Raw genomic sequence first — 12982 nt, 5'->3', positions numbered from 1 at the left:
CGATGCCATTGTTGTTCTTCACAGTAGGGCTAACGATGCTCAGGCTATTGCTGATCAGCAGACTGGCCTTCTTCAACAGATCCTGGATGTTGTACGTCAACCAGCTCAAGTGATCCCTCCTTCTTTCTCTGCCAGTGATCGCGCCCAGCTCCATGAGATGCGTGAGGCAACGACAACTCTAGCCAGTGCTTTGCAAAGGCTAGAGGATATAACGGTTTTCCAACGTCAGTGCTTGGACGAACTCTCTGGCCAATTACCTCAAGTCTTAGCCAGAGAGGGGGAGATGAGGTCCAACGCTGGTGAATCATCTGATGCTGTGCTTACTCCTTCTCAGGCTGTTGGTCAAGTATCAGCTATAATTGCAGTTGAAGCTGAGGCTCTCAGAGCCGAAGCAGTTGCTGCTCCTGTAATCACGACCACCAAAGCTGCTCCAGCTGAGGTTGTCGATGTCATCCCTAGGGATGATGCCCATGCCATCACTGCTGCTGGTGATGATGATGATGATGAAGATGAAGATGATGATGATGAAGAAGATGATGAACCTACCATTACAGACATCGGAAATGAAATGATCTAGATGGCGACAACGACGATGATGATGAAGATGACTTTACCATCAAGTTCCAGAAGCCATCAACCGTCACCAAAGGTGTTACTCTCAGGGATTCCGCATCCCAGGTGGAGCAAAGGCAAGGTGAATCGACTCCATCAGGGAACCAGGTCTCCAAGTCAAAAGGCAAGGTGGTCGCTGAAGAAGGAAATTTGAAGGTATTGTTCAATATCCCTCAACAACCTTTGTTTGAAGATGCTACCTCTCAAGTAGTGATTACTTCAGAATATCAACTTCATATTCCATCAACAACCTACGGTCGACTAGAGCGGGTACCTGATTAACCCATCTCTTGTGCTCCTACCGACCAGCAGATGTCTCAGCTGAAGGAGTCACTCGACTAGACTAGAGTAAAAATCCCTCTTCGTACCTCTAGTGGTGGTGAGTTCGACTTCTTGTCTGAAGCTGAAAGACTCGAGGCATTAAGGCCTGAAGAAGAGCTAGAGCTTCAAAAGAAGCAGACTGAAGACAGCTTGAAGCTGGCTAAGTCACTAGCTGAAAAAGTCATTCCCAAGAAAAAGTCCTTCCCAAGAAAAAGTCCAAGAAAACGGTGAACGTTGTCCAAGCTCAGGCTAAACTTCTTTCTATTGTAGAAGCTGAGCATGAGAAGAACCTGAAGCTAGCGGAAAAGGACAAGCGATGGAGCAAAGCAAAGCTGAAAAAGAGAATCAGTCCCCGCACGATTATCAGTGTCAGCATCAGCGGACTTTCTAAAGACGATGGAACGCTGGTCTCAATGCTCATCACCAGGGACAATCTTGATGTCGCTACCGAGTATCCTTCCTACTTAGGCCGTTGTGGATTCAGCGAATGGATGGAGATCAGACAAGCCATTCAGCAATCCAAGTCGAGACACAAGACACTTATCGAGGACACCATTAGCGAGCTCATCGAAAGGATGTCCAGGTATGTCAAGGTCCCTGACAGGCTAACTCTAAAAAAGGGTGGGAAGAAGAAACTCAAGCTCTCTGATCCTAATGATGGACCATTCCTAAGGAATGAACATGATGAAGTCCTGAAGGGTCATAAGAGTACAGACATTTCTATGCTGAATCTTGACTTGCCAGATAAGGGTCCCTATACACCCAACTYTGTGCATTTTAAACCTGAGTTAGGAGTTATATTTCTTGACTATGAAGGTGAAGTCAGATTTCAGAGAATGTCAGAGTTACATCTATGTCCAATGGATCACTTGGTTTATCTTTTGCTCTGGATAGATGATAGCATGCCTGGAAAAGTCGTAGATCTGAAGATACGAAGGGAATTCCTACGTCGAAGAAAACTTGGTGAAAATGTACCTGGTTACATAGATCTAAAAGTTCTAGAATAGTTTCTCTTTGTAACAACAATCCACTTTTCCTTGTAACTTCTTGTACTATGTCTACTTTCAGTGATTGTACTTATATTCTGTAAGTTCTAGAYATRTACTGTAATACTTGTAATATTTCCTATGATTAATAAAACGAGTATTCCATGTACTTCATTGAAAAAGATCCCTGCAAAAAGTAATAGGGACACAAGTCTATGAGTTCCGATGTTACTTTTCACATTCACTAACAATCGATAAGTCAGTGAATAAGCTTTCAGTTTCAGTTTCCGTACTTGCAATTTTCTTAGATATAACTTAAAGAAAATCTTCAAGCTGAGACTGGCTAACTGAAAAAGATCCCAAAATAGTAAAAAGGGACATGTACTTCATATGTAGCTTTTCCTTACTATTATTTGATAAGATAACCTTCTTTATGTTATCTTGTTATCATCAAATAAGGGGAGATTGTTGATCCTCTCTCTCAGTGATTTGATGATAATCTTTTTTCACTTGTACGTTGTATTTATGTTTCTGTCTTTTCAGTTCTAGCGACCTTCACTGAGTATGTTCAGTGATCGATGAAGAACTTGCATTGTAAATCTATCAGAGACAGCAATACTTCAAGAAGACAACACTCACATCAAAGAATCTTCAGCAAACGTCGAAGACTGAAACTGAAGAATAGAGACTGACGAGTACATGATCTGAAGCGGTATTCAGTTATTACAAGTCTGTCTACATATGTGTGAAAACTGCTCAAGCTTCAGCGAATGATGATGAGACCTTCAAGTCATTCCAGCATTCAGCGATCAAAGGAAGCTTGCTTAGCACGATTGTTGTTGTCTTGTCCTTATGCATACAAAGGACAAAACCCATACCCTTATGAAAGTTGGTACGGTACGGAGCCGACTAGTCGACTCTATTGTCCACCAACTTTAGGTAAGGATGTCTGCTCATGAATAGTGCTTTTTGTACTATTCACTGTAGCAAAGGACAAGCCTTCCTCTTAAGGCTTGACACGCACTCTAACCCTACCATATTGCATTAAATATTCATTTAATGCACTAGTATAAATAGAAGTGTTTCTTCTCCATGCAGAGTGCGCGCAACTCACTCTCTAACCCTAATTCTTACTTCAAGCATTTTCTAGCTTAAGTAAAAGGATCTTCTCTACAGCATTTCTTTTCTTGTATTTGCTAAGATTTAGTGTGTAACTAAAGATTGTTTAGATAGGTTTTTACTACCTTATCTTTCCGCAAACAATCTTGTAAAATCTGTATTGATCTTCTTTATCAATATATATTTTAAATTTAAAAATATTGTTTTTGTATTCATCCCCCCCCCTTCTACAAACTATTTCTCTTCTTGTAGACCCTCACGGGACCAACAGTTACATGTCAGACATAGAACCTAAGTTTGAATTGTTGTTCAGACTTAGAATTCTGAATGTTATTCAGATTTTTTTGTCTAAGACCTTTCCAAGCTTAGAAGAGAGCTCTGGTCACCCTTTTTGGAAAGGTAAAGTTCAGAGTTGAAACTAATTCTTGACTTCCTTTTTTCATATCTAATTTCCAGCCTCATAAGTCAAGTCTGAATTTGTGTGTTTCAGAGTTACATTGTAGACATTGAAGCTAACTCTTAACCTCCTCATTTCAAAGTTATTTCCTTATCCGATTAAGCTGACTCTGAATTCTTGTGGTACAGATTTCTGTTGTTGGTTATTTTAAAAACTTAGAACACAACTGTGAGATTTCCAATCATGTTACTAAGGAATATTGTTCAAAAATCTGGATTATGTAATGGAACTAGACTAAGGGTGTTATCATTGGGAAATCGGGTTATAGAAGCAGAGATTATATTTGGAAGCAATATTGGAAGCCGGACATTTATTCCAATAATGTCTGACACCTACAGACAAAAGGATTCCATTCAAATTTCGAAGGAGACAATTTCCAGTTGCTGTATATTTGCCATAACCATAAATAAAAGCCAAGGACAATCATTATCGAAGGTTGGTTTATTTCTAAGACAACCGGTCTTCACCCATGGTCAGCTATATGTTGCTTTATCTAGAGTTAAAAGCAGGCAAGGTTTAAAAGTATTAATTATAGATGATGATGATATTATTAGCAATAGAACAAAGAATGTTGTATATAAAGAAGTATTTAGTAATCTATGATACGTGGTTGTTATTCTATTAATATTTTAACAGTTTACCTTTGCCTAATTTCTTTTACGTTTTCTTATAAATTTTGTTTTACAAGTTCTTCACCTTAGTTGTTCTTACAACCTTAGTGGCGGATTTCACCTTGGTAGATTTCTCAGCCTTTGCTACTATCTTACCCTTAGCTGGAGGATCAGCCTTGGCGGCATAAGAACACTTGTTGGAAATATGTGTAGTTTCAGCATAGTGTCTACACTTCCTATAGCTGAAACTAGCTTTAGGGCTAGGAAGTACCAGAGAAGAAGAGGGACAAGCTCCAAGGATTCTCTTCTCATTTGTTCTAGGAGGAGCAACTGAGAATTTGGATTCCTTAGGTGAAACATTCACCTTGAGCTTAGACTTAGATTTCTGAGAAGATTCAAATATCTTGATCCCTGAAGAAGAAGAAGGTGCACAAGCTGAAGGAATAGATCTTGATCTATGTGACTTGTCAGCCTTTTAGGAAGATGTGCTATGACAATGGACTTATCTTTGTCTTTGCGACCTGAACTCAACGGAGTTCTTTCAAAATGACTCTTAGTAAAATAAGACTGAGAGAAATAAGTTTCAGAAATAGAAGAGACGAAGGTACCAAACTTGAGCATGGACCTGTTAATTACACGATCTTCTTGATCATAGAAGAAGCCTAGACCAGTCTTAATCTTAGCGGGAATCTGAGCGTTAATGATCTTAGAGGCTTTAACATAGGCTTTGCACCATCCTTCAATGGTAGCCTTTTCAGCCTTGAGTTCAGCAATAGCTTGCTCACGCTCAACTATAGCCTGTTCGCACTCAATAGTGATGGTCTGGTTTACAATGACCTGATATTTAAGATCTTCTTCGATCTTAGTCAACTCTTTGATCTTAGAATGACAAATCTTCAACTGTTCTTGAAGATCAAGATTAAGCATTTATGCTTTAGATTTGCCATTTAGGGCATTGTAAAGGTCAACCGTCAACGTATCTAACGCTGATAGGCTAGAAGAAGAAGAAGATGGTTCATTCAGGAAACATACTTGAGCAAAAGAGGATGATGAGGGATCATTGGAGGTTGATGTCTCAGGAGTTTCTTCCTTGACATCCTTGGCCATTAAGCAGGGGTAGGTCGTATCTTCCTCATCTGAAGATGATTCATCAGACGAATCAGCCCAATCATATTCTTCGGCGACAAGACCTTTTCCCTTCTGCTGAGAACTCTCTATCTTCATGTACTTCTCCTTCAACTTCAGATATTTATAGTCTTTAGCTCTGAAGGAGGATGGGGTTTTAGAAGATGGCGTCGCAGTCTTCTTTGACCTACATTCACTCGCAAAGTGACCTTTGTGTTGACAGTTGTAGCAGATTGCTGAAGTCTTGTCAATAGAATCTAACTTTGGCTTATCCTTAATGGTCAGCAAGGGAGATCTGTGGAAGTTACTTTTTCTGGAAAATCTTCTAAATGACTTGGTTAGAAGGGCCAGTGACTCATCAAAGTTTGCAAGATCAGACTCTGACAAATCCTCAGAGTTAGTGGAATCTAACTCCGTTAAAGAAACAAAAGAAGAAGGAAGAATAAAAGAAGATGGGAGTTCAACTGAAGAATTTTCAAAGATCAAAGCTAACGGAGAGCTTTTCATATCTTTAGAATCTTTGATTAGATTTCTCTTCAGTTGTCGAGATTGCTCGTAATTGAGCAGTATGCCATAAAGAGAGCTTAGAGAGAGGGAGGACATATCGTTGGACATCTTGAGATACATAGAATATGTATCCCAGGGGTAAACATTCCAGAAACTTCGTCAAGGTATCAAAGTTGGAATATTCTCTGCCAACCGTCCTCAAATCAATAAGAAGACAATTAAATCTTTGATGTACTTCAGACAACGTTTCATTCTTTCCACAGAGAAAGATTTCATATTGTCTTACTAGATTAATCTTCCTCGATTCTTGTACTTGGGAAGTACCTTCATATTGAACACAGAGGGTCCCACGTGGATTTCGAGGTCCTAAGCTTCATCACATAGTGATAGACCTCGATAGGAAGAGACATGGCTATTATAGATCTCGCTCGAGTATCTATAGCCACATTCTTCTTGTCTTCATCACTACACTGATGAGAGAGCTTAGGAATCTGTCGTTCAAGAATCGCGGCAGTCGTAGTTGTTTCAGGAATAGTCGGAGATATAGCACATGGAACATAAGGTCTATTCTCTATATAATGTGGGATCTTTGGATCCACATCTTCCGAGAAAAGAGACATCTGATTTTTCCAGAGACTAAAGTTCTCTCTTATAAATCGAGGAGGTTTGGCAAGGGAGCCATTATCGTGAACATTTGTGCTTGTGTTTTGCAAAGCCATTTGAAAAGTAATAAATTATCGAGAGAAGAAAATATAATAAAATGCACATAAACAACTAAACAGGATGAGAAGAAAATACTGCTCTGATACCACATGTTGGTCTCAGCCGGGCCAAGAGTTTTAGACGAACAGTTTCACTAAGCGATGAAAGTAGTATATCGGGCAACTCAAAAATTCAATAGGCGATGAATCTACCTTATCGCTTGATGAATATATTCAGCGAGCGATGAAGGAAACAAATAGTCAAAAAATTCCAAAATTCAATCCAAAAACACTAAAATTCACTCAAAAATGAACATAAATAATACAGATTGATTCGCAAAATGCTCAAAAACAAGTTTTTAAAACAAAATTCGTACCAAAAACAGATCAAATTGGTCCATTTTAGAATTAAACTCAAGAACAGTCAAGAACACGAATCAAGAAAAAAAAATCCAAAATTGACACTTGAAATCAACTCAATTACAAAATTAAATGATTCTAACCAATTTAGAATGGAAGTTCACACAAAATTCAATCAATCTTACACCCAAAATCACACAGATTATGCTACTACGATTCAATACAGTAGCAAGAAATTGTCGATCAAAAAATGTCCAATTTTGATTCAGAAACCGTCCAATTCAAACAATTTGATTCTCCAAGTTGTTGTAATCTGATCTAATACCAATTGATAACCCAGAAAAAGATTAATCAGTTTCACAATTATGATTCAAGATCACTAAAAGCAATGTAGAGAGAATAGAAGTAGAGAGAGAATTCTTCAAAGCTCAATTGTATTAATCTTGCAAATGATTACAAATGATCAAAGCTCTAGAAGCACTCTTTCACAATCTACAAATAAGCATCATATTTATACACAAGAGAATACAAGAAGCATAAAGTTTGGATACAACATTTTAGCACAAAATATTGAACCTAACAAGAGTAAACAATAGCATAAAAATAGAAGAGGTACAAGAAAAACATAAGCAACTTAAGAAAATTACACACCCCTAGTCTAACTCACTAACCTAAATTTGGTCATATACAACATCAACATTTGATGCACCCGCTAGAAAATGAGACATGTGCCAGTAGACCATTGCTACAACAGGTAGAGATCCACAAAGATCAGCATGGGGAAAGTAGAGAAGAGAGACCCAAGTTAGTTGGGGGTATATGTATATCGAAGGAGTTGAAATGGATAGGAGTATGTAAAAGTTTGGTGTCATTTTACCCTATCTTGAGTAGTTTGGCATAAAATTTATGCTGATTTTCATGGGGTTTAATTGGTGAATAAGTCTTGAAAAATTGTGGTAATGAAAGTTATAGAAAAGTTTATTCGTGAGAGCATCTTGCAATGCTCTTGTAAATTTATGTTTGTTACTATTATTTGGTGTTTAAATATGTGATGCTTATTGAATACCAGATAAAGTTCTGAAGTTTGTAAATGCTGGCGGTGGAGACATACTTAATGATGTAGATTTCAGTATATACATCATGCCTGATCAAGCTTTTGAAGGAGGGGATTTTTTGAAGACCAATGAGACCATACTTGACGGTGGTAGTTTGTCATCTTTGTATCAATCGGCACGGTTTGGGAACTTCTGTTACTCTTTTGAAGACTTGTCTTCTAGAGATTATTTTCTTGACCTACACTTTGCTGAAATCATAAACACAAATGGCCCTGAAGGAATGAGAGTGTTTGATGCATTTGTACAAGATGAGCAGGTAAATTATTTTTTCTGACCAACACTTGCAATAATCTTGATGATGGAGATTCATCTTCTCACAGTGTTTTAACTCTTTCACATATTTTATGTGGAAAATTGACAGGTTGTGTCAGAGCTTGATGTATATTCCTATGTTGGTGCTAATAGGCCATTAAAGTTGATAGATATTAGAGTCACTGTAGGCCTAGATGGGATGTTGGTAATCAAGTTTAAAGGTGTTCATGGAACACCAATTGTGAGTGGGATTTGTATCAAGGAAGCACCAAAAAGACCCGGTACGTAAGTACTTATTTATGGTTACATATACTGATCATATAAAGTTGTTGATTATATGTGATCTAACTTGATTCAAATGTACTTGGTTGAAGCATTTGAGCTGCAGCAAGGGTGTTTGGCATGTGATAGTTGTGTTGCTTATTCTTCCTCTACATCCATTCAGGAAAATCATTGTCTATGTAAGCTGAACTTCATGTCATTCTTAAAAATACGGTTTCTTGATCACACATCCATTGTATTTTTGGTCCTTCGAGAGTTGTAGACTTTCTAGTATACAAATTTATTATCTGTGTAGTGCAAGCTATGGCTCTACAAGAAACCAAATCGAAAGATGCTATAAATATGCATGATCGTGAGAAGAAATGTTGGGTTACAACCATAAATGAACTAGGAAAGAACATTAAGGAATGCTCATTTGAACCCATCTTGCATATTTTCTGTTACACGAAAATTTTGGGCATTAAGTGAACGCCATTGTGATTTATATACAGATCATGAAGCAGGAACAAACCCAGCTCTCCTGTGACGTACGTGAATATGCCAATTTGATTCTAGATATGGATAATATGATTTCTGCAATTCAAGGACAAGGTGAATTGGTTGGAGAATTTCTTGCAATTTTGTTACGAATTTATCTTATTCAGTGAACATTTTGCAGTTGCACAATGTGAAGATCTTAAACAGAAGTACAATGAGGAGTTGGTGAAGAGGAGAAAACTTTACAACCAAATACAAGAAGCCAAAGGCAAATTCAGTCATTCGTTCTTTTTTAAATCTTTATGCTCCCTCCATCCCGAAATAAAAGCATCACTTTCAAGCCAAATCAAAGAAACCCAGTGAGTTCCACACGCAGTAGGGTCTGGAGAGGGCGAGATGTACGCAAACTTTACCTCTACCCCAAGGGGTAGAGAGGTTGTTTCCATAAAGACTCCCGGCTTGAAAAAAGTTTTAGAAAGCATAATTTTGCAAACAAATGCAACAATTTCCTTGTTGGCAAAATTCTCATACAAAATAAAACCTACTTGCCATTATCATACAACATATTTATTATCATTGCTTTGGGTTCACAATATTGCTCTAGTTTTTGTCACAAGTTATTTTAGATCTTTGACTCTAGGTTGACATTTTCATCAAATATGTGTCCTTGCCGTGACCAAACTTTGTATTATTTAGAATGGAGGGAGTAATATATTGAATACTAATCTGAAAAAATAGTTGAAGGTTCTATTGACCGTCTTGGTATTAGGAAACATTAGAGTGTTCTGTAGGTGTCGATCACTAGATAAACATGAAGTTTCAGCTGGGCATGTCATGGTTGTAGACCTCAGTGCTAGCAGGGATGGAGATCTTGGAATAGTTACCGGTGGCTCAACTAAATTTTTTTACAAATTTGATCGTATTTACACCCCAAATGATTGTGTTCTACATGTTTTCTCAATTTTGTATGATTAAAAGAGCTTTTTTAGTTATATAAGTAGTAAAAAAAAACTTAAATTAAACTGTGTCAAGTGAAATGTTGCATTTCTTGGGACACAACTATTGCTATAGTGTTGCTCATTGAAAAAAATAAGGATACTATGTGACATTCTGGGGCTAAGTGGCACATATTGCAAAACCTAAAGTTTATGATTTATGATTTATGATGATAGGTAGGTACCACGAAAATTACTTTGGTTTAACTTTACTACATATATAATATGCAAAAACCATCCTTGAACTTGTGCCAATCTATAGTTTATGATTTTTCTTTAAGTCTTTGATTTAGTCTTTATGTAAATTCTGATTATCATTTCTATTTCTCAAATTTCTAATTTCAACAACTTTTTAGGGTTTGATAAAAATATGAGGCCTTCAGAATCATAATTGAATATAGGGTTTGATAAAAATATGAGGCCTTCAGAACACGATTTGGATTTTCTAGAAAAACATAAAGTATCTATACCTACTATTTTCTATAGAGGATAAAAGACAACTTTTTAGCAGGCCCACGGAAACAACCTCTCTACCCCTCCTTGGGGTTGGGTAGAGGAAAGATTTGCACACATCTAACATTCCCCATATCCTCAAAAAGCAGTCATGTACCATACAGGTTACTTTTCAATTTTCATATGTCAAATCTTAAGAGAGAAAAGATGATCTCCACAAGTTTTGAACAAAAAAATTATTTTATTTGTTATGTTATCTATTTGAATGCATATTACAGGAACTCCAAGCTAACCCATCTGCTTCAAGATTCTCTTGGTAAGCCACATCCGTACTTGGTTGCTGGTATTCCCTTCTACTTCTACACATAAAAAACACTTGTTTGATTCACATTTACTATTTAGAACAAGTTATCTTACTTGGTCACATTTACGTTTTCTCTTTGTGGGTTCCATTTACATAATATGATGAGACATGGCATGCAAATTAAAATAAAGATTGGAGATAAAGGGTAAATGAATATTTTCTTAAAAACCATGAATGGAATTTTGCATGAATATGGTGGTGATTCCAAAACTCTGACGATGTATGTACAAATTAGCCCATCAGAGCAATATATACATGAGTGAGACCCTAAGTTGTTTAAATTTTACGACTCGCGTCTGAGGTGTTGACTTGGGCCCAGCCAAGAAACAGATGGAGATTCAAAAGTTGAAATCATGGGTATGCTTGATAAAATCAGTCATGTTCATGTTACTTTTCTTTATAAATTGCTTCCTAAGGTTTACCTCGATTGCTTTTGGATGATTTCTAGCTCTAGCTCGATAAAGCAAAGCAAGATCTGAAATCCAAAGACGAGGCTTTAAAAAAAGTTGGAAGAAAATCAACAGAGCTTGGAAGTGAAAGGCTAAATGCAAGGATCAGATGCAGAAAGGTCAACAGGATGATCTTGCAGGCCAACTTGAGTTGAAATCACACTTATGCAAGCAACTTGAGAAACAAACTTCACAAATTTCTGATGAAGTTAAGGAAAAACAAGACATATGCTTGATTCTTCAGAAAAAGGTCTACTTGCTAGAAGTTTCAAATGTTTGGAGCTAATGTGTTCTTGGGATGCGTTTGATATGCAAGATTGAACACGATTGGATGGGCGAGAGAGATCTAGGTAGGCGTGTGAAAGAATCGTAGAAGGTTTTGGGTTTAAATTTGACATAGGTAGCTTAGTAGTTTTCCAAGCTTGTTCCATCTCACCTATTTTGATGGGGAAAAATGATTTTTTTGTCCCACTCAATCCTATCCTAGTCTAAGGGTGAGTTTGGTACACTGGACATAACATAATAAAAAAAGAATCACTGTTCTATGTTTGGCAGAACTTTTATATGAAACAAATAAGAAAAGAGTGGAACAAAGTGGAACAGCCTCTTCCACCCGCACCCTATAGAACAAGGTGAAACAAACCTATATTTTACCAATATAACCTCAAAATAAAACCTAATTTTATTCTAGAACATCAAATGCGCCTCCCTCTTTATATTTAATTCATTCTTTAAATTTTATTTGTTGTATTTTATGCTCTTTAAACTCACTTTACTGTTCTCAAAATGTTATTTTTCCACGGGTTCTATATTTTGATTAATTATATAACTTACTAAATATTTAATTAATAAAAAAAATAACATAGGAAAGGTATAAAAAAATTAGAAACTACATACACTTTTTATTAACCGTCTTGACGAAAATATCTAATGATGAATTTTGTTATAAAAAAATATTTATTTTATTATAATTTAATAAATTACATAAACTAATCAAAATATATAAACAACTCATTAGAGGTAAATTGGTCATTTTATCTATTTTGTCTTGTCCAGTTCTATCTTACCAAATGCTAAACAGCTGTTCTGTCCTGTGTGGATACCAAATGCACTCTTATAGAAGATACTCTTGGATTTGTGGTAGTGATAATGGGCAAGCCGGTAAATCTAACATGGAATCTTTCTAGGAAAAAGTGTTGCAATTTTGATGGGATATCTTGGAAAGAAAGTGTTGCAATAATTTCTTTTATGCTGAAACAGGTGACGGAGGTAGAAAACAAGTTGAAGGAACGAACACAAATGTTTGAGCTCAAACTATCGGCTTCTGAAGAAAAGGTTGTTTAGAAAGCATTCAGTTATGTTACTAATGTGATATGGCATATCGAATGTAATGATAGATCACATCCCATGTGACTTGATTGCAATCACATTAACAAGATGATATGATACAATGATCGCATCTCGACTAGTTATTTATGAATATGTTATGCATTGTTGATGCAGATCAAGAAACTTGAGAATGGGCTAGAAAGGCAAGATGACCACACAAGCTCTTAGATGCGGAATCAAAAGGTTCTTCCTTTTCATGGCAACAAATCCTCACTTTTGACTTTTAGAAATTCAAGCCTGGTAACTTGTCTTGAAACTCGAACGAACAAAAGTTTTTATAGTTCTTGTTAGAAAACCAAACATGCCCTTTTTTTGGAAGGGTGTCTTAGGCTATGACCAGACTAATTCCGACAAATTGTGACGGTAAGAGATCAGTTCTAATAAACTCAGTGGCCATAATTGTTGTG

General features: G+C 36.7%; 1 pseudogene; it reads left to right on the top strand.

Moving 5' to 3' along the window:
* Positions 1-7575: 7575 nt before the first annotated feature.
* On the top strand, positions 7576-12743 carry LOC112504699 (annotated as a pseudogene).
* Positions 12744-12982: the final 239 nt, after the last annotated feature.

The sequence above is a fragment of the Cynara cardunculus genome, unplaced genomic scaffold (genome assembly GCF_001531365.2).
Source record: "Cynara cardunculus var. scolymus isolate 2C unplaced genomic scaffold, CcrdV1 Un_Scaffold_6556, whole genome shotgun sequence".
Lineage (NCBI taxonomy): Eukaryota > Viridiplantae > Streptophyta > Magnoliopsida > Asterales > Asteraceae > Cynara > Cynara cardunculus.
This window is presented reverse-complemented; position numbering and strand designations above follow the sequence as displayed.